The following is a 23,313-nucleotide window of genomic DNA, read 5'->3' on the forward strand; positions in this document are numbered from 1 at the left end:
AAATGCCCCAAAACGCAACGTGGACACATCACATTTTTTTAAAATAAAAAGAGGTGTTTTTTGCAAAGTGCCTTCCTGTAGATTTTGGCCTCTAGCTCAGCCGGCACCTAAGGAAACCTACCAAACCTGTGCACTTGTGAAAACTAGAGACCTAGGGGAATCCAAGATGGGGTGACTTGTGGGGCTCTAACCAGGTTCTGTTACCCAGAATCCTTTGCAAACCTCAAACTTTGGCTAAAAAAACAAATTTTCCTCACATTTTGGTGACAGAAAGTTCTGGAATTAGAAAGGAGCCTCAAATTTCCTTCCATCCAGCGTTCCCCCAAGTCTCCCGATAAAAATGATTCCTCACTTGTGTGGGTAGGCCTAGCGCCCACGACAGGAAATGCCCCAAAACGCAACGTGGACACATCACATTTTTTTAAAGAAAACAGAGGTGTTTTTTGCAAAGTGACTATCTGTAGATTTTGGCCTCTAGCTCAGCCGGCACCTAAGGAAACCTACCAAACCTGTGCATTTGTGAAAACTAGAGACCTAGGGGAATCCAAGATGGGGTGACTTGTGGGGCTCTGACCAGGTTCTGTTACCCAGAATCCTTTGCAAACCTCAAACTTTGGCTAAAAAAACAAATTTTCCTCACATTTTGGTGACAGAAAGTTCTGGAATTAGAGAGGAGCCACAAATTTCCTTACACCCAGCGTTCCCCCACGTCTCCCGATAAAAACGATACCTCACTTGTGTGGGTAGGCCTAGCGCCCGCGACAGGAAATGCCCCAAAACGCAACGTGGACACATCATATTTTTTTTAAGAAAACAGAGGTGTTTTTTGCAAAGTGACTACCTGTACATTTTGGCCTCTAGCTCAGCCGGCACCTAGGAAAACCTACCAAACCTGTGCATTTTTTAAAACTAGAGACCTAGGGGAATCCAAGATGGGGTGACTTGTGGGGCTCTGACCAGGTTCTGTTACCCAGAATCCTTTGCAAACCTCAAAATTTGGCTAAAAGAACACGTTTTCCTCACATTTCGGTGACAGAAAGTTCTGGAATCTGAGAGGAGCCACAAATGTCCTACCACCCAGCGTTCCCCCAAGTCTCCCGATAAAAATGATACCTCACTTGTGTGGGTAGGCCTAGCGCCCGTGACAGGAAATGCCCCAAAACACAACGTGGACACATCACATTTTTTGAAAGAAAACAGAGGTGTTTTTTGCAAAGTGCCTACCTATAGATTTTGGCCTCTAGCTCAGCCGGCACCTAGGGAAACCTACCAAACCTGTGCATTTTTTAAAACTAGATACCTAGGGGAATCCAAGATGGGGTGACTTGTGGAGCTCTGACCAGGTTCTGTTACCCAGAATCCTTTGCAAACCTCAAAAATTGGCTAAAAAAACACGTTTACCTCACATTTCGGTGACAGAAAGTTCTGGAATCTGAGAGGAGGCACAAATTTCCTTCCACCCAGCGTTCCCCCAAGTCTCCCAATACAAATGATACCTCACTTGTGTGGGTAGGCCTAGCGCCCGTGACAGGAAATGTCCCAAAACACAACGTGGACACATCACATTTTTTTAAAGAAAACAGAGGTGTTTTTTGCAAAGAGCCTACCTGTAGATTTTGGCCTCTAGCTCAGCCGGCACCTAGGGAAACCTACCAAACCTGTGCATTTTTTAAAACTAGAGACCTACGGGAATCCAGGATGGGGTGACTTGTGGGGCTCTGACCAGGTTCTGTTACCCAGAATCCTTTGCAAACCTCAAAATTTGGCTAAAAAAACAAGTTTTCCTCACATTTCGGTGACAGAAAGTTCTGGAATTTGAGAGGACCCACAAATTTCCTTACACCCAGCGTTCCCCCAAGTCTCCCGATACAAATGATACCTCACTTGTGTGGGTAGGCCTAGCACCCGCGACAGGAAATGCCCCAAAACGCAACGTGGACACATCACATTTTTTTAAAGAAAACAGAGGTGTTTTTTGCAAAGTGACTATCTGTAGATTTTGGCCTCTAGTTCAGCCGGCACCTAGGAAAACCTACCAAACCTGTGCATTTTTTAAAACTAGAGACCTAGGGGAAAGCAAGATGGGGTGACTTGTCGGGCTCTGACCAGGTTCTGTTACCCAGAATCCTTTGCAAACCTCAAAATTTGGCTAAAAGAACACGTTTTCCTCACATTTCGGTGACAGAAAGTTCTGGAATCAGAGAGGAGCCACGGATTTCCTTCCACCCAGCGTTCCCCCAAGTCTCTCGATAAAAATGATACCTCACTTGTGTGGGTAGGACTAGCGCCCGCGACAGGAAATGCTCCAAAACGCAACGTGGACCCATCACATTTTTTTAAAGAAAACAGAGGTGTTTTTTGCAAAGTGCCTACCTGTAGATTTTGGCCTCTAGCTCAGCCGGCACCTAGGGAAACCTACCAAGCCTGTGCATTTTTTAAAGCTAGAGACCTAGGGGAATCCAAGATGGGGTGACTTGTGGGGCTCTGACCAGGTTCTGTTACCCAGAATGCTTTGCAAACCTCAAAATTTGGCTGAAAAAACAAGTTTTCCTCACATTTTGGTGACAGAAAGTTCTGGAATCAGAGAGGAGTCACAAATTTCCTTCCACCCAGCGCTCCCCCAAGTCTCCTGATAAAAATGATACCTCACTTGTGTGGGTAGGCCTAGCGCCCTCGACAGGAAATGCCCCAAAACGCAACGTGGACACATCACATTTTTTTAAAATAAAAAGAGGTGTTTTTTGCAAAGTGCCTTCCTGTAGATTTTGGCCTCTAGCTCAGCCGGCACCTAGGGAAACCTACCAAACCTGTGCATTTTTTAAAACTAGAGACCTAGGGGAATCCAAGATGGGGTGACTTGTGGAGCTCTGACCAGGTTCTGTTACCCAGAATCCTTTGCAAACCTCAAAATGTGGCTAAAAAAACACGTTTTCCTCACATTTCGGTGACAGAAAGTTCTGGAATCTGAGAGGAGGCACAAATTTCCTTCCACCCAGCGTTCCCCCAAGTCTGCCAATACAAATGATACCTCACTTGTGTGGGTAGGCCTAGCGCCCGTGACAGGAAATATCCCAAAACACAACGTGGACACATCACATTTTTTTAAAGAAAACAGAGGTGTTTTTTTGCAAAGAGCTTACCTGTAGATTTTGGCCTCTAGCTCAGCCGGCACCTAGGGAAACCTACCAAACCTGTGCATTTTTGAAAACTAGAGACCTACGGGAATCCAGGATGGGGTGACTTGTGGGGCTCTGACCAGGTTCTGTTACCCAGAATCCTTTGCAAACCTCAAAATTTGGCTAAAAAAACAAGTTTTCCTCACATTTCGGTGACAGAAAGTTCTGGAATTAGAAAGGAGCTACAAATTTCCTTCCATCCAGCGTTCCCCCAAGTCTCCCGATAAAAATGATTCCTCACTTGTGTGGGTAGGCTTAGCGCCCACGACAGGAAATGCCCCAAAACGCAACGTGGACACATCACATTTTTTTAAAGAAAACAGAGGTGTTTTTTGCAAAGAGCCTACCTGTAGATTTTGGCCTCTAGCTCAGCCGGCACCTAGGGAAACCTACCAAACCTGTGCATTTTTTAAAACTAGAGACCTACGGGAATCCAGGATGGGGTGACTTGTGGGGCTCTGACCAGGTTCTGTTACCCAGAATCCTTTGCAAACCTCAAAATTTGGCTAAAAAAACAAATTTTCCTCTCATTTTTGTGACAGAAAGTTCTGGAATTAGAAAGGAGCCACAAATTTCCTTCCATCCAGCGTTCCCCCAAGTCTCCCGATAAAAATGATTCCTCACTTTTGTGGGTAGGCTTAGCGCCCACGACAGGAAATGCCCCAAAACGCAACGTGGACACATCACATTTTTTTAAAGAAAACAGAGGTGTTTTTTGCAAAGTGACTTCCTGTAGATTTTGGCCTCTAGCTCAGCCGGCACCTAAGGAAACCTACCAAACCTGTGCACTTGTCAAAACTAGAGACCTAGGGGAATCCAAGATGGGGTGACTTGTGGGGCTCTGACCAGGTTCTGTTACCCAGAATCCTTTGCAAACCTCAAACTTTGGCTAAAAAAACAAATTTTCCTCACATTTTGGTGACAGAAAGTTCTGGAATTAGAGAGGAGACACAAATTTCCTTACACCCAGCGTTCCCCCACGTCTCCCGATAAAAACAATACCTCACTTGTGTGGGTAGGCCTAGCGCCCGCGACAGGAAATGCCCCAAAACGCAACGTGGACACATCACATTTTTTTAAAGAAAACAGAGGTGTTTTTTGCAAAGTGACTACCTGTAGATTTTGGCCTCTAGATCAGCCGGCACCTAGGAAAACATACCAAACCTGTGCATTTTTTTAAACTAGAGACCTAGGGGAATCCAAGATGGGGTGACTTGTGGAGCTCTGACCAGGTTCTGTTACCCAGAATCCTTTGCAAACCTCAAAATTTGGCTAAAAAAACACGTTTTCCTCACATTTCGGTGACAGAAAGTTCTGGAATCTGAGAGGAGGCACACATTTCCTTCCACCCAGCGTTCCCCCAAGTCTGCCAATACAAATGATACCTCACTTGTGTGGGTAGGCCTAGCGCCCGTGACAGGAAATGTCCCAAAACACAACGTGGACACATCACATTTTTTTAAAGAAAACAGAGGTGTTTTTTGCAAAGAGCTTACCTGTAGATTTTGGCCTCTAGCTCAGCCGGCACCTAGGGAAACCTACCAAACCTGTGCATTTTTGAAAACTAGTGACCTACGGGAATCCAGGATGGGGTGACTTGTGGGGCTCTGACCAGGTTCTGTTACCCAGAATCCTTTGCAAACCTCAAAATTTGGCTAAAAAAACAAGTTTTCCTCACATTTCGGTGACAGAAAGTTCTGGAATAAGAAAGGAGCTACAAATTTCCTTCCATCCAGCGTTCCCCCAAGTCTCCCGATAAAAATGATTCCTCACTTGTGTGGGTAGGCTTAGCGCCCACGACAGGAAATGCCCCAAAACGCAACGTGGACACATCACATTTTTTTAAAGAAAACAGAGGTGTTTTTTGCAAAGAGCCTACCTGTAGATTTTGGCCTCTAGCTCAGCCGGCACCTAGGGAAACCTACCAAACCTGTGCATTTTTGAAAACTAGAGACCTACGGGAATCCAGGATGGGGTGACTTGTGGGGCTCTGACCAGGTTCTGTTACCCAGAATCCTTTGCAAACCTCAAAATTTGGCTAAAAAAACAAATTTTCCTCACATTTTGGTGACAGAAAGTTCTGGAATTAGAAAGGAGCCACAAATTTCCTTCCATCCAGCGTTCCCCCAAGTCTCCCGATAAAAATGATTCCTCACTTGTGTGGGTAGGCTTAGCGCCCACGACAGGAAATGCCCCAAAACGCAACGTGGACACATCACATTTTTTTAAAGAAAACAGAGGTGTTTTTTGCAAAGTGACTATCTGCAGATGTTGGCCTCTAGCTCAGTCGGCACCTAAGGAAACCTACCAAACCTGTGCATTTGTGAAAACTAGAGACCTAGGGGAATCCAAGATGGGGTGACTTGTGGGGCTCTGACCAGGTTCTGTTACCCAGAATCCTTTGCAAACCTCAAACTTTGGCTAAAAAAACAAATTTTCCTCACATTTTGGTGACAGAAAGTTCTGGAATTAGAGAGGAGACACAAATTTCCTTACACCCAGCGTTCCCCCACGTCTCCCGATAAAAACAATACCTCACTTGTGTGGGTAGGCCTAGCGCCCGCGACAGGAAATGCCCCAAAACGCAACGTGGACACATCAAATTTTTTTAAAGAAAACAGAGGTGTTTTTTGCAAAGTGACTACCTGTAGATTTTGGCCTCTAGCTCAGCCGGCACCTAGGAAAACCTACCAAACCTGTGCATTTTTTAAAACTAGAGACCTAGCGGAAAGCGAGATGGGGTGACTTGTGGGGCTCTGACCAGGTTCTGTTACCCAGAATCCTTTGCAAACCTCAAAATTTGGCTAAAAGAACACGTTTTCCTCACATTTCGGTGACAGAAAGTTCTGGAATCAGAGAGGAGCCACGGATTTCCTTCCACCCAGCGTTCCCCCAAGTCTCTCGATAAAAATGATACCTCACTTGTGTGGGTAGGCCTAGCGCCCGCGACAGGAAATGCTCCAAAACGCAATGTGGACCCATCACATTTTTTTAAAGAAAACAGAGGTGTTTTTTGCAAAGTGCCTACCTGTAGATTTTGGCCTCTAGCTCAGCCGGCACCTAGGGAAACCTACCAAACCTGTGCATTTTTTAAAACTAGAGACCTAGGGGAATCCAAGATGGGGTGACTTGTGGAGCTCTGACCAGGTTCTGTTACCCAGAATCCTTTGCAAACCTCAAAATTTGGCTACAAAAACACGTTTTCCTCACATTTCGGTGACAGAAAGTTCTGGAATCTGAGAGGAGGCACAAATTTCCTTCCACCCAGCGTTCCCCCAAGTCTGCCAATACAAATGATACCTCACTTGTGTGGGTAGGCCTAGCGCCCGTGACAGGAAATATCCCAAAACACAACGTGGACACATCACATTTTTTTAAAGAAAACAGAGGTGTTTTTTGCAAAGAGCTTACCTGTAGATTTTGGCCTCTAGCTCAGCCGGCACCTAGGGAAACCTACCAAACCTGTGCATTTTTTAAAACTAGAGACCTACGGGAATCCAGGATGGGGTGACTTGTGGGGCTCTGACCAGGTTCTGTTACCCAGAATCCTTTGCAAACCTCAAAATTTGGCTAAAAAAACAATTTTTCCTCACATTTCGGTGACAGAAAGTTCTGGAATTAGAAAGGAGCTACAAATTTCCTTCCATCCAGCGTTCCCCCAAGTCTCCCGATAAAAATGATTCCTCACTTGTGTGGGTAGGCTTAGCGCCCACGACAGGAAATGCCCCAAAACGCAACGTGGACACATCACATTTTTTTAAAGAAAACAGAGGTGTTTTTTGCAAAGAGCCTACCTGTAGATTTTGGCCTCTAGCTCAGCCGGCACCTAGGGAAACCTACCAAACCTGTGCATTTTTTAAAACTAGAGACCTACGGGAATCCAGGATGGGGTGACTTGTGGGGCTCTGACCAGGTTCTGTTACCCAGAATCCTTTGCAAACCTCAAAATTTGGCTAAAAAAACAAATTTTCCTCACATTTTGGTGACAGAAAGTTCTGGAATTAGAAAGGAGCCACAAATTTCCTTCCATCCAGCGTTCCCCCAAGTCTCCCGATAAAAATGATTCCTCACTTTTGTGGGTAGGCTTAGCGCCCACGACAGGAAATGCCCCAAAACGCAACGTGGACACATCACATTTTTTTAAAGAAAACAGAGGTGTTTTTTGCAAAGTGACTATCTGTAGATTTTGGCCTCTAGCTCAGCCGGCACCTAAGGAAACCTACCAAACCTGTGCATTTGTGAAAACTAGAGACCTAGGGGAATCCAAGATGGGGTGACTTGTGGGGCTCTGACCAGGTTCTGTTACCCAGAATCCTTTGCAAACCTCAAACTTTGGCTAAAAAAACAAATTTTCCTCACATTTTGGTGACAGAAAGTTCTGGAATTAGAGAGGAGACACAAATTTCCTTACACCCAGCGTTCCCCCACGTCTCCCGATAAAAACAATACCTCACTTGTGTGGGTAGGCCTAGCGCCCGCGACAGGAAATGCCCCAAAACGCAACGTGGACACATCACATTTTTTTAAAGAAAACAGAGGTGTTTTTTGCAAAGTGACTACCTGTAGATTTTGGCCTCTACCTCAGCCGGCACCTAGGAAAACATACCAAACCTGTGCATTTTTTAAAACTAGAGACCTAGGGGAATCCAAGATGGGGTGACTTGTGGAGCTCTGACCAGGTTCTGTTACCCAGAATCCTTTGCAAACCTCAAAATTTGGCTAAAAAAACACGTTTTCCTCACATTTCGGTGACAGAAAGTTCTGGAATCTGAGAGGAGGCACAAATTTCCTTCCACCCAGCGTTCCCCCAAGTCTGCCAATACAAATGATACCTCACTTGTGTGGGTAGGCCTAGCGCCCGTGACAAGAAATGTCCCAAAACACAACGTGGACACATCACATTTTTTTAAAGAAAACAGAGGTGTTTTTTGCAAAGAGCTTACCTGTAGATTTTGGCCTCTAGCTCAGCCGGCACCTAGGGAAACCTACCAAACCTGTGCATTTTTGAAAACTAGAGACCTACGGGAATCCAGGATGGGGTGACTTGTGGGGCTCTGACCAGGTTCTGTTACCCAGAATCCTTTGCAAACCTCAAAATTTGGCTAAAAAAACAAGTTTTCCTCACATTTCGGTGACAGAAAGTTCTGGAATTAGAAAGGAGCTACAAATTTCCTTCCATCCAGCGTTCCCCCAAGTCTCCCGATAAAAATGATTCCTCACTTGTGTGGGTAGGCTTAGCGCCCACGACAGGAAATGCCCCAAAACGCAACGTGGACACATCACATTTTTTTAAAGAAAACAGAGGTGTTTTTTGCAAAGAGCCTACCTGTAGATTTTGGCCTCTAGCTCAGCCGGCACCTAGGGAAACCTACCAAACCTGTGCATTTTTGAAAACTAGAGACCTACGGGAATCCAGGATGGGGTGACTTGTGGGGCTCTGACCAGGTTCTGTTACCCAGAATCCTTTGCAAACCTCAAAATTTGGCTAAAAAAACAAATTTTCCTCACATTTTGGTGACAGAAAGTTCTGGAATTAGAAAGGAGCCACAAATTTCCTTCCATCCAGCGTTCCCCCAAGTCTCCCGATAAAAATGATTCCTCACTTGTGTGGGTAGGCTTAGCGCCCACGACAGGAAATGCCCCAAAACGCAACGTGGACACATCACATTTTTTTAAAGAAAACAGAGGTGTTTTTTGCAAAGTGACTATCTGCAGATGTTGGCCTCTAGCTCAGCCGGCACCTAAGGAAACCTACCAAACCTGTTCATTTGTGAAAACTAGAGACCTAGGGGAATCCAAGATGGGGTGACTTGTGGGGCTCTGACCAGGTTCTGTTACCCAGAATCCTTTGCAAACCTCAAACTTTGGCTAAAAAAACAAATTTTCCTCACATTTTGGTGACAGAAAGTTCTGGAATTAGAGAGGAGACACAAATTTCCTTACACCCAGCGTTCCCCCACGTCTCCCGATAAAAACAATACCTCACTTGTGTGGGTAGGCCTAGCGCCCGCGACAGGAAATGCCCCAAAACGCAACGTGGACACATCACATTTTTTTAAAGAAAACAGAGGTGTTTTTTGCAAAGTGACTACCTGTAGATTTTGGCCTCTAGCTCAGCCGGCACCTAGGAAAACCTACCAAACCTGTGCATTTTTTTAAACTAGAGACCTAGGGGAAAGCAAGATGGGGTGACTTGTGGGGCTCTGACCAGGTTCTGTTACCCAGAATCCTTTGCAAACCTCAAAATTTGGCTAAAAGAACACGTTTTCCTCACATTTCGGTGACAGAAAGTTCTGGAATCAGAGAGGAGCCACGGATTTCCTTCCACCCAGCGTTCCCCCAAGTCTCTCGATAAAAATGATACCTCACTTGTGTGGGTAGGCCTAGCGCCCGCGACAGGAAATGCTCCAAAACGCAATGTGGACCCATCACATTTTTTTAAAGAAAACAGAGGTGTTTTTTGCAAAGTGCCTACCTGTAGATTTTGGCCTCTAGCTCAGCTGGCACCTAGGGAAAACTACCAAACCTGTGCATTTGTTAAAGCTAGAGACCTAGGGGAATCCAAGATGGGGTGACTTGTGGGGCTCTGACCAGGTTCTGTTACCCAAAATGCTTTGCAAACCTCAAAATTTGGCTAAAAAAACACGTTTTCCTCACATTTTGGTGACAGAAAGTTCTGGAATCAGAGAGGAGTCACAAATTTCCTTCCACCCAGCGCTCCCCCAAGTCTCCTGATAAAAATGATACCTCACTTGTGTGGGTAGGCCTAGCGCCCTCGACAGGAAATGCCCCAAAACGCAACGTGGACACATCACATTTTTTTAAAGAAAAAAGAGGTGTTTTTTGCAAAGTGCTTACCTGTAGGTTTTGGCCTCTAGCTCAGCCGGCACCTAGGGAAACCTACCAAACCTGGGCATTTTTTTAAACTAGAGACCTAGGGGAATCCAAGATGGGGTGACTTGTGGAGCTCTGACCAGGTTCTGTTACCCAGAATCCTTTGCAAACCTCAAAATTTGGATAAAAAAACACATTTTCCTCACATTTCGGTGACAAAAAGTTCTGGAATCTGAGAGGAGGCACAAATTTCCTTCCACCCAGCGTTCCCCCAAGTCTGCCAATACAAATGATACCTCACTTGTGTGGGTAGGCCTAGCGCCCGTGACAGGAAATGTCCCAAAACACAACGTGGACACATCACATTTTTTTAAAGAAAACAGAGGTGTTTTTTGCAAAGAGCCTACCTGTAGATTTTGGCCTCTAGCTCAGCCGGCACCTAGGGAAACCTACCAAACCTGTGCATTTTTGAAAACTAGAGACCTACGGGAATCCAGGATGGGGTGACTTGTGGGGCTCTGACCAGGTTCTGTTACCCAGAATCCTTTGCAAACCTCAAAATTTGGCTAAAAAAACAAGTTTTCCTCACATTTTGGTGACAGAAAGTTCTGGAATTAGAAAGGAGCCACAAATTTCCTTCCATCCAGCGTTCCCCCAAGTCTCCCGATAAAAATGATTCCTCACTTGTGTGGGTAGGCTTAGCGCCCACGACAGGAAATGCCCCAAAACGCAACGTGGACACATCACATTTTTTTAAAGAAAACAGAGGTGTTTTTTGCAAAGTGACTATCTGCAGATGTTGGCCTCTAGCTCAGCCGGCACCTAAGGAAACCTACCAAACCTGTTCATTTGTGAAAACTAGAGACCTAGGGGAATCCAAGATGGGGTGACTTGTGGGGCTCTGACCAGGTTCTGTTACCCAGAATCCTTTGCAAACCTCAAACTTTGGCTAAAAAAACAAGTTTTCCTCACATTTTGGTGACAGAAAGTTCTGGAATTAGAGAGGAGACACAAATTTCCTTACACCCAGCGTTCCCCCACGTCTCCCGATAAAAACAATACCTCACTTGTGTGGGTAGGCCTAGCGCCCGCGACAGGAAATGCCCCAAAACGCAACGTGGACACATCACATTTTTTTAAAGAAAACAGAGGTGTTTTTTGCAAAGTGACAACCTGTAGATTTTGGCCTCTAGCTCAGCCGGCACCTAGGAAAACCTACCAAACCTGTGCATTTTTTTAAACTAGAGACCTAGGGGAAAGCAAGATGGGGTGACTTGTGGGGCTCTGACCAGGTTCTGTTACCCAGAATCCTTTGCAAACCTCAAAATTTGGCTAAAAGAACACGTTTTCCTCACATTTCGGTGACAGAAAGTTCTGGAATCAGAGAGGAGCCACGGATTTCCTTCCACCCAGCGTTCCCCCAAGTCTCTCGATAAAAATGATACCTCACTTGTGTGGGTAGGCCTAGCGCCCGCGACAGAAAATGCTCCAAAACGCAATGTGGACCCATCACATTTTTTTAAAGAAAACAGAGGTGTTTTTTGCAAAGTGCCTACCTGTAGATTTTGGCCTCTAGCTCAGCCGGCACCTAGGGAAAACTACCAAACCTGTGCATTTGTTAAAGCTAGAGACCTAGGGGAATCCAAGATGGGGTGACTTGTGGGGCTCTGACCAGGTTCTGTTACCCAAAATGCTTTGCAAACCTCAAAATTTGGCTAAAAAAACACGTTTTCCTCACATTTTGGTGACAGAAAGTTCTGGAATCAGAGAGGAGTCACAAATTTCCTTCCACCCAGCGCTCCCCCAAGTCTCCTGATAAAAATGATACCTCACTTGTGTGGGTAGGCCTAGCGCCCTCGACAGGAAATGCCCCAAAACGCAACGTGGACACATCACATTTTTTTTAAGAAAAAAGAGGTGTTTTTTGCAAAGTGCTTACCTGTAGGTTTTGGCCTCTAGCTCAGCCGGCACCTAGGGAAACCTACCAAACCTGTGCATTTTTTAAAACTAGAGACCTAGGGGAATCCAAGATGGGGTGACTTGTGGAGCTCTGACCAGGTTCTGTTACCCAGAATCCTTTGCAAACCTCAAAATTTGGATAAAAAAACACATTTTCCTCACATTTCGGTGACAAAAAGTTCTGGAATCTGAGAGGAGGCACAAATTTCCTTCCACCCAGCGTTCCCCCAAGTCTGCCAATACAAATGATACCTCACTTGTGTGGGTAGGCCTAGCGCCCGTGACAGGAAATGTCCCAAAACACAACGTGGACACATCACATTTTTTTAAAGAAAACAGAGGTGTTTTTTGCAAAGAGCCTACCTGTAGATTTTGGCCTCTAGCTCAGCCGGCACCTAGGGAAACCTACCAAACCTGTGCATTTTTGAAAACTAGAGACCTACGGGAATCCAGGATGGGGTGACTTGTGGGGCTCTGACCAGGTTCCGTTACCCAGAATCCTTTGCAAACCTCAAAATTTGGCTAAAAAAACAAGTTTTCCTCACATTTCGGTGACAGAAAGTTCTGGAATCTGAGAGGAGCCACAAATTTCCTTCCACCCAGCGTTCCCCCAAGTCTCCCGATACAAATGATACCTCACTTGTGTGGGTAGGACTAGCGCCCGCGACAGGAAATGCCCCAAAACGCAATGTGGACACATCACATTTTTTGAAAGAAAACAGAGGTGTTTTTTGCAAAGTGACTTCCTGTAGATTTTGGCCTCTAGCTCAGCCGGCACCTAAGGAAACCTACCAAAGCTGTGCACTTGTGAAAACTAGAGACCTAGGGGAATCCAAGATGGGGTGACTTGTGGGGCTCTGACCAGGTTCTGTTACCCAGAATCCTTTGCAAACCTCAAACTTTGGCTAAAGAAACAAATTTTCCTCACGTTTTGGTGACAGAAAGTTCTGGAATTAGAAAGGAGCCACAAATTTCCTTCCATCCAGCTTTCCCCCAAGTCTCCCGATAAAAATGATTCCTCACTTGTGTGGGTAGGCCTAGCGCCCGCGACAGGAAATGCCCCAAAACGCAACGTGGACACATCACATTTTTTTAAAGAAAACAGAGGTGTTTTTTGCAAAGTGACTATCTGTAGATTTTGACGTCTAGCTCAGCCGGCACCTAAGGAAACCTACCAAACCTGTGCATTTGTGAAAACTAGAGACCTAGGGGAATCCAAGATGGGGTGACTTGTGGGGCTCTGACCAGGTTCTGTTACCCAGAATCCTTTGCAAACCTCAAACTTTGTCTAAAAAAACAAATATTCCTCACATTTTGGTGACAGAAAGTTCTGGAATTAGAGAGGAGCCACAAATTTAATTCCACCCAGCATTCCCCCAAGTCTCTCGATAAAAATGATACCTCACTTGTGTGGGTAGGCCTAGCGCCCGCGACAGAAAATGCTCCAAAACGCAACGTGGACCCATCACATTTTTTTAAAGAAAACAGAGGTGTTTTTTGCAAAGTGCCTACCTGTAGATTTTGGCCTCTAGCTCAGCCGGCACCTAGGGAAACCTACCAAACCTGTGCATTTTTTAAAGCTAGAGACCTAGGGGAATCCAAGATGGGGTGACTTGTGGGGCTCTGACCAGGTTCTGTTACCCAGAATGCTTTGCAAACCTCAAAATTTGGCTAAAAAAACACGTTTTCCTCACATTTTGGTGACAGAAAGTTCTGGAATCAGAGAGGAGTCACAAATTTCCTTCCACCCAGCGTTCCCCCAAGTCTCCTGATAAAAATGATACCTCACTTGTGTGGGTAGGCCTAGCGCCCTCGACAGGAAATGCCCCAAAACGCAACGTGGACACATCACATTTTTTTAAAGAAAACAGAGGTGTTTTTTGCAAAGTGCCTACCTGTAGATTTTGGCCTCTAGCTCAGCCGGCACCTAGGGAAACCTACCAAACCTGTGCATTTTTTAAAACTAGAGACCTAGGGGAATCCAAGATGGGGTGACTTGTGGGGCTCTGACCAGGTTCTGTTACCCAGAATCCTTTGCAAACCTCAAAATTTGGCTAAAAAAACAAGTTTTCCTCACATTTCGGTGACAGAAAGTTCTGGAATCAGAGAGGAGCCACAAATTTCCTTCCACCCAGCGTTCCCCCAAGTCTCCCGATACAAATGATACCTCACTTGTGTGGGTAGGCCTAGCGGCCACGACAGGAAATACCCCAAAACGCAACGTGGACACATCACATTTTTTGAAAGAAAACAGAGGTGTTTTTTGCAAAGTGACTACCTGTAGATTTTGGCCTCTAGCTCAGCCGGCACCTAAGGAAACCTACCAAACCTGTGCACTTGTGAAAACTAGAGACCTAGGGGAATCCAAGATGGGGTGACTTGTGGGGCTCTAACCAGGTTCTGTTACCCAGAATCCTTTGCAAACCTCAAACTTTGGCTAAAAAAACAAATTTTCCTCACATTTTGGTGACAGAAAGTTCTGGAATTAGAAAGGAGCCTCAAATTTCCTTCCATCCAGCGTTCCCCCAAGTCTCCCGATAAAAATGATTCCTCACTTGTGTGGGTAGGCCTAGCGCCCACGACAGGAAATGCCCCAAAACGCAACGTGGACACATCACATTTTTTTAAAGAAAACAGAGGTGTTTTTTGCAAAGTGACTATCTGTAGATTTTGGCCTCTAGCTCAGCCGGCACCTAAGGAAACCTACCAAACCTGTGCATTTGTGAAAACTAGAGACCTAGGGGAGTCCAAGATGGGGTGACTTGTGGGGCTCTGACCAGGTTCTGTTACCCAGAATCCTTTGCAAACCTCAAACTTTGGCTAAAAAAACAAATTTTCCTCACATTTTGGTGACAGAAAGTTCTGGAATTAGAGAGGAGCCACAAATTTCCTTACACCCAGCGTTCCCCCACGTCTCCCGATAAAAACGATACCTCACTTGTGTGGGTAGGCCTAGCGCCCGCGACAGGAAATGCCCCAAAACGCAACGTGGACACATCACATTTTTTTAAAGAAAACAGAGGTGTTTTTTGCAAAGTGACTACCTGTACATTTTGGCCTCTAGCTCAGCCGGCACCTAGGAAAACCTACCAAACCTGTGCATTTTTTAAAACTAGAGACCTAGGGGAATCCAAGATGGGGTGACTTGTGGGGCTCTGACCAGGTTCTGTTACCCAGAATCCTTTGCAAACCTCAAAATTTGGATAAAAGAACACGTTTTCCTCACATTTCGGTGACAGAAAGTTCTGGAATCTGAGAGGAGCCACAAATGTCCTACCACCCAGCGTTCCCCCAAGTCTCCCGATACAAATGATACCTCACTTGTGTGGGTAGGCCTAGCGGCCGCGACAGGAAGTACCCCAAAACGCAACGTGGACACATCACATTTTTTTAAAGAAAACAGAGGTGTTTTTTGCAAAGTGACTACCTGTAGATTTTGGCCTCTAGCTCAGCCGGCACCTAAGGAAACCTACCAAACCTGTGCACTTGTGAAAACTAGAGACCTAGGGGAATCCAAGATGGGGTGACTTGTGGGGCTCTAACCAGGTTCTGTTACCCAGAATCCTTTGCAAACCTCAAACTTTGGCTAAAAAAACAAATTTTCCTCACATTTTGGTGACAGAAAGTTCTGGAATTAGAAAGGAGCCTCAAATTTCCTTCCATCCAGCGTTCCCCCAAGTCTCCCGATAAAAATGATTCCTCACTTGTGTGGGTAGGCCTAGCGCCCACGACAGGAAATGCCCCAAAACGCAACGTGGACACATCACATTTTTTTAAAGAAAACAGAGGTGTTTTTTGCAAAGTGACTATCTGTAGATTTTGGCCTCTAGCTCAGCCGGCACCTAAGGAAACCTACCAAACCTGTGCATTTGTGAAAACTAGAGACCTAGGGGAATCCAAGATGGGGTGACTTGTGGGGCTCTGACCAGGTTCTGTTACCCAGAATCCTTTGCAAACCTCAAACTTTGGCTAAAAAAACAAATTTTCCTCACATTTTGGTGACAGAAAGTTCTGGAATTAGAGAGGAGCCACAAATTTCCTTACACCCAGCGTTCCCCCACGTCTCCCGATAAAAACGATACCTCACTTGTGTGGGTAGGCCTAGCGCCCGCGACAGGAAATGCCCCAAAACGCAACGTGGACACATCACATTTTTTTAAAGAAAACAGAGGTGTTTTTTGCAAAGTGACTACCTGTACATTTTGGCCTCTAGCTCAGCCGGCACCTAGGAAAACCTACCAAACCTGTGCATTTTTTAAAACTAGAGACCTAGGGGAATCCAAGATGGGGTGACTTGTGGGGCTCTGACCAGGTTCTGTTACCCAGAATCCTTTGCAAACCTCAAAATTTGGCTAAAAGAACACGTTTTCCTCACATTTCGGTGACAGAAAGTTCTGGAATCTGAGAGGAGCCACAAATGTCCTACCACCCAGCGTTCCCCCAAGTCTCCCGATAAAAATGATACCTCACTTGTGTGGGTAGGCCTAGCGCCCGTGACAGGAAATGCCCCAAAACACAACGTGGACACATCACATTTTTTTAAAGAAAACAGAGGTGTTTTTTGCAAAGTGCCTACCTATAGATTTTGGCCTCTAGCTCAGCCGGCACCTAGGGAAACCTACCAAACCTGTGCATTTTTTAAAACTAGAGACCTAGGGGAACCAAGATGGGGTGACTTGTGGGGCTCTGACCAGGTTCTGTTACCCAGAATCCTTTGCAAACCTCAAAATGTGGCTAAAAAAACAAGTTTTCCTCATATTTCGGTGACAGAAAGTTCTGGAATCTGAGAGGAGCCACAAATTTCCTTCCACCCAGTGTTCCCCCAAGTCTCCCGATACAAATGATACCTCACTTGTGTGGGTAGGCCTAGTGCCCGTGACAGGAAATGCCCCAAAACACAACGTGGACACATCACATTTTTTTAAAGAAAACAGAGGTGTTTTTTGCAAAGTGCCTACCTGTAGATTTTGGCCTTTAGCTCAGCCGGCACCTAGGGAAACCTACCAAACCTGTGCATTTTTGAAAGCTAGAGACCTAGGGGAATCCAAGATGGGGTGACTTGTGGGGCTCTGACCAGGTTCTGTTACCCAGAATGCTTTGCAAACCTCAAAATTTGGCTAAAAAACACGTTTTCCTCACATTTTGGTGACAGAAAGTTCTGGAAACAGAGAGGAGGCACAAATTTCCTTCCACCCAGCGTTCCCCCAAGTCTCCCAATACAAATGATACGTCACTTGTGTGGGTAGGCCTAGTGCCCGTGACAGGAAATGTCCCAAAACACAACGTGGACACATCACATTTTTTTAAAGAAAACAGAGGTGTTTTTTGCAAAGAGCCTACCTGTAGATTTTGGCCTCTAGCTCAGCCGGCACCTAGGGAAACCTACCAAACCTGTGCATTTTTTAAAACTAGAGACCTACGGGAATCCAGGATGGGGTGACTTGTGGGGCTCTGACCAGGTTCTGTTATCCAGAATGCTTTGCAAACCTCAAAATTTGGCTAAAAAACACGTTTTCCTCACATTTCGGTGACAGAAAGTTCTGGAATCTGAGAGGAGCCACAAATTTCCTGCCACCCAGCGTTCCCCCAAGTCTCCCAATACAAATGATATGTCGCTTGTGTGGGTAGGCCTAGTGCCCGTGACAGGAAATGTCCCAAAACACAACGTGGACACATCATATTTTTTTAAAGAAAACAGAGGTGTTTTTTGCAAAGAGCCTACCTGTAGATTTTGGCCTCTAGCTCAGCCGGCACCTAGGGAAACCTACCAAACCTGTGCATTTTTTAAAACTAGAGACCTACGGGAATCCAGCATGGGGTGACTTGTGGGGCTCTGACCAGGTTCTGTTACCCAGAATCCTTTGCAAACCTCAAAATTTGGCTTAAAAAACAAGTTTTCCTCACATTTCGGTGACAGAAAGTTCTGGAATCTGAGAGGAGCCACAAATTTCCTTCCACCCAGCGTTCCCCCAAGTCTCCCGATACAAATGATACCTCACTTGTGTGGGTAGGACTAGCGTCCGCGACAGGAAATGCCCCAAAACGCAATGTGGACACATCACATTTTTTGAAAGAAAACAGAGGTGTTTTTTGCAAAGTGACTATCTGTAGATTTTGGCCTCTAGCTCAGCCGGCACCTAAGGAAACCTACCAAACCTGTGCATTTGTGAAAACTAGAGACCTAGGGGAATCCAAGATGGGGTGACTTGTGGGGCTCTGACCAGGTTCTGTTACCCAGAATCCTTTGCAAACCTCAAACTTTGGCTAAAAAAACAAATTTTCCTCACATTTTGGTGACAGAAAGTTCTGGAATTAGAGAGGAGCCACAAATTTCCTTACACCCAGCGTTCCCCCACGTCTCCCGATAAAAACGATACCTCACTTGTGTGGGTAGGCCTAGCGCCCGCGACAGGAAATGCCCCAAAACGCAACGTGGACACATCACATTTTTTTAAAGAAAACAGAGGTGTTTTTTGCAAAGTGACTACCTGTACATTTTGGCCTCTAGCTCAGCCGGCACCTAGGAAAACTACCAAACCTGTGCATTTTTTAAAACTAGAGACCTAGGGGAATCCAAGATGGGGTGACTTGTGGGGCTCTGACCAGGTTCTGTTACCCAGAATCCTTTGCAAACCTCAAAATTTGGCTAAAAGAACACGTTTTCCTCACATTTCGGTGACAGAAAGTTCTGGAATCTGAGAGGAGCCACAAATGTCCTACCACCCAGCGTTCCCCCAAGTCTCCCGATACAAATGATACCTCACTTGTGTGGGTAGGCCTAGCGGCCGGGACAGGAAGTACCCCAAAACGCAACGTGGACACATCACATTTTTTTAAAGAAAACAGAGGTGTTTTTTGCAAAGTGACTATCTGTAGATTTTGGCCTCTAGCTCAGCCGGCACCTAAGGAAACCTACCAAACCTGTGCATTTGTGAAAACTAGAGACCTAGGGGAATCCAAGATGGGGTGACTTGTGGGGCTCTGACCAGGTTCTGTTACCCAGAATCCTTTGCAAACCTCAAACTTTGGCTAAAAAAACAAATTTTCCTCACATTTTGGTGACAGAAAGTTCTGGAATTAGAGAGGAGCCACAAATTTCCTTACACCCAGCGTTCCCCCACGTCTCCCGATAAAAACGATACCTCACTTGTGTGGGTAGGCCTAGCGCCCGCGACAGGAAATGCCCCAAAACGCAACGTGGACACATCACATTTTTTTAAAGAAAACAGAGGTTTTTTTTGCAAAGTGACTACCTGTACATTTTGGCCTCTAGCTCAGCCGGCACCTAGGAAAACCTACCAAACCTGTGCATTTTTTAAAACTAGAGACCTAGGGGAATCCAAGATGGGGTGACTTGTGGGGCTCTGACCAGGTTCTGTTACCCAGAATCCTTTGCAAACCTCAAAATTTGGCTAAAAGAACACGTTTTCCTCACATTTCGGTGACAGAAAGTTCTGGAATCTGAGAGGAGCCACAAATGTCCTACCACCCAGCGTTCCCCCAAGTCTCCCGATAAAAATGATACCTCACTTGTGTGGGTAGGCCTAGCGCCCGTGACAGGAAATGCCCCAAAACACAACGTGGACACATCACATTTTTTGAAAGAAAACAGAGGTGTTTTTTGCAAAGTGCCTACCTATAGATTTTGGCCTCTAGCTCAGCCGGCACCTAGGGAAACCTACCAAACCTGTGCATTTTTTAAAACTAGAGACCTAGGGGAACCAAGATGGGGTGACTTGTGGGGCTCTGACCAGGTTCTGTTACCCAGAATCCTTTGCAAACCTCAAAATGTGGCTAAAAAAACAAGTTTTCCTCATATTTCGGTGACAGAAAGTTCTGGAATCTGAGAGGAGCCACAAATTTCCTTCCACCCAGTGTTCCCCCAAGTCTCCCGATACAAATGATACCTCACTTGTGTGGGTAGGCCTAGTGCCCGTGACAGGAAATGCCCCAAAACACAACGTGGACACATCACATTTTTTTAAAGAAAACAGAGGTGTTTTTTGCAAAGTGCCTACCTGTAGATTTTGGCCTTTAGCTCAGCCGGCACCTAGGGAAACCTACCAAACCTGTGCATTTTTGAAAGCTAGAGACCTAGGGGAATCCAAGATGGGGTGACTTGTGGGGCTCTGACCAGGTTCTGTTACCCAGAATGCTTTGCAAACCTCAAAATTTGGCTAAAAAACACGTTTTCCTCACATTTTGGTGACAGAAAGTTCTGGAATCAGAGAGGAGGCACAAATTTCCTTCCACCCAGCGTTCCCCCAAGTCTCCCAATACAAATGATACGTCACTTGTGTGGGTAGGCCTAGTGCCCGTGACAGGAAATGTCCCAAAACACAACATGGACACATCACATTTTTTTAAAGAAAACAGAGGTGTTTTTTGCAAAGAGCCTACCTGTAGATTTTGGCCTCTAGCTCAGCCGGCACCTAGGGAAACCTACCAAACCTGTGCATTTTTTAAAACTAGAGACCTACGGGAATCCAGGATGGGGTGACTTGTGGGGCTCTGACCAGGTTCTGTTATCCAGAATGCTTTGCAAACCTCAAAATTTGGCTAAAAAACACGTTTTCCTCACATTTCGGTGACAGAAAGTTCTGGAATCTGAGAGGAGCCACAAATTTCCTGCCACCCAGCGTTCCCCCAAGTCTCCCAATACAAATGATACGTCACTTGTGTGGGTAGGCCTAGTGCCCGTGACAGGAAATGTCCCAAAACACAACGTGGACACATCACATTTTTTTAAAGAAAACAGAGGTGTTTTTTGCAAAGAGCCTACCTGTAGATTTTGGCCTCTAGCTCAGCCGGCACCTAAGGAAACCTACCAAACCTGTGCATTTGTGAAAACTAGAGACCTAGGGGAATCCAAGATGGGGTGACTTGTGGGGCTCTGACCAGGTTCTGTTACCCAGAATCCTTTGCAAACCTCAAACTTTGGCTAAAAAAACAAATTTTCCTCACATTTTGGTGACAGAAAGTTCTGGAATTAGAGAGGAGCCACAAATTTCCTTACACCCAGCGTTCCCCCACGTCTCCCGATAAAAACGATACCTCACTTGTGTGGGTAGGCCTAGCGCCCGCGACAGGAAATGCCCCAAAACGCAACGTGGACACATCACATTTTTTTAAAGAAAACAGAGGTGTTTTTTGCAAAGTGACTACCTGTACATTTTGGCCTCTAGCTCAGCCGGCACCTAGGAAAACCTACCAAACCTGTGCATTTTTTAAAACTAGAGACCTAGGGGAATCCAAGATGGGGTGACTTGTGGGGCTCTGACCAGGTTCTGTTACCCAGAATCCTTTGCAAACCTCAAAATTTGGCTAAAAGAACACGTTTTCCTCACATTTCGGTGACAGAAAGTTCTGGAATCTGAGAGGAGCCACAAATGTCCTACCACCCAGCGTTCCCCCAAGTCTCCCGATAAAAATGATACCTCACTTGTGTGGGTAGGCCTAGCGCCCGTGACAGGAAATGCCCCAAAACACAACGTGGACACATCACATTTTTTGAAAGAAAACAGAGGTGTTTTTTGCAAAGTGCCTACCTATAGATTTTGGCTTCTAGCTCAGCCGGCACCTAGGGAAACCTACCAAACCTGTGCATTTTTTAAAACTAGAGACCTAGGGGAACCAAGATGGGGTGACTTGTGGGGCTCTGACCAGGTTCTGTTACCCAGAATCCTTTGCAAACCTCAAAATGTGGCTAAAAAAACAAGTTTTCCTCATATTTCGGTGACAGAAAGTTCTGGAATCTGAGAGGAGCCACAAATTTCCTTCCACCCAGTGTTCCCCCAAGTCTCCCGATACAAATGATACCTCACTTGTGTGGGTAGGCCTAGTGCCCGTGACAGGAAATGCCCCAAAACACAACGTGGACACATCACATTTTTTTAAAGAAAACAGAGGTGTTTTTTGCAAAGTGCCTACCTGTAGATTTTGGCCTTTAGCTCAGCCGGCACCTAGGGAAACCTACCAAACCTGTGCATTTTTGAAAGCTAGAGACCTAGGGGAATCCAAGATGGGGTGACTTGGGGGGCTCTGACCAGGTTCTGTTACCCAGAATGCTTTGCAAACCTCAAAATTTGGCTAAAAAACACGTTTTCCTCACATTTTGGTGACAGAAAGTTCTGGAATCAGAGAGGAGGCACAAATTTCCTTCCACCCAGCGTTCCCCCAAGTCTCCCAATACAAATGATACGTCACTTGTGTGGGTAGGCCTAGTGCCCGTGACAGGAAATGTCCCAAAACACAACGTGGACACATCACATTTTTTTAAAGAAAACAGAGGTGTTTTTTGCAAAGAGCCTACCTGTAGATTTTGGCCTCTAGCTCAGCCGGCACCTAGGGAAACCTACCAAACCTGTGCATTTTTTAAAACTAGAGACCTACGGGAATCCAGGATGGGGTGACTTGTGGGGCTCTGACCAGGTTCTGTTATCCAAAATGCTTTGCAAACCTCAAATTTGGCTAAAAAACACGTTTTCCTCACATTTCGGTGACAGAAAGTTCTGGAATCTGAGAGGAGCCACAAATTTCCTGCCACCCAGCGTTCCCCCAAGTCTCCCAATACAAATGGTACGTCACTTGTGTGGGTAGGCCTAGTGCCCGTGACAGGAAATGTCCCAAAACACAACGTGGACACATCACATTTTTTTAAAGAAAACAGAGGTGTTTTTTGCAAAGAGCCTACCTGTAGATTTTGGCCTCTAGCTCAGCCGGCACCTAGGGAAACCTACCAAACCTGTGCATTTTTGAAAACTAGAGACCTACGGGAATCCAGGATGGGGTGACTTGTGGGGCTCTGACCAGGTTCTGTTACCCAGAATCCTTTGCAAACCTCAAAATTTGGCTAAAAAAACAAGTTTTCCTCACATTTCGGTGACAGAAAGTTCTGGAATCTGAGAGGAGCCACAAATTTCCTGCCACCCAGCGTTCCCCCAAGTCTCCCGATACAAATGATACCTTACTTGTGTGGGTAGGCCTAGCGCCCGCGACAGGAAATGCCCCAAAACGCAACGTGGACACATCACATTTTTTGAAAGAAAACAGAGGTGTTTTTTGCAAAGAGCCTACCTGTAGATTTTGGCCTCTAGCTCAGCCGGCACCTAGGAAAACCTACCAAACCTGTGCATTTTTTAAAACTAGAGACCTAGGGGAATCCAAGATGGGGTGACTTGTGGGGCTCTGACCAGGTTCTGTTACCCAGAATCCTTTGCAAACCTCAAACTTTGGCTAAAAAAACAAATTTTCCTCACATTTTGGTGACAGAAAGTTCTGGAATTAGAAAGGAGCCTCAAATTTCCTTCCATCCAGCGTTCCCCCAAGTCTCCCGATAAAAATG

This window comes from Pleurodeles waltl, chromosome 1_2, assembly GCF_031143425.1.
Source record: "Pleurodeles waltl isolate 20211129_DDA chromosome 1_2, aPleWal1.hap1.20221129, whole genome shotgun sequence".
NCBI lineage: Eukaryota > Metazoa > Chordata > Amphibia > Caudata > Salamandridae > Pleurodeles > Pleurodeles waltl.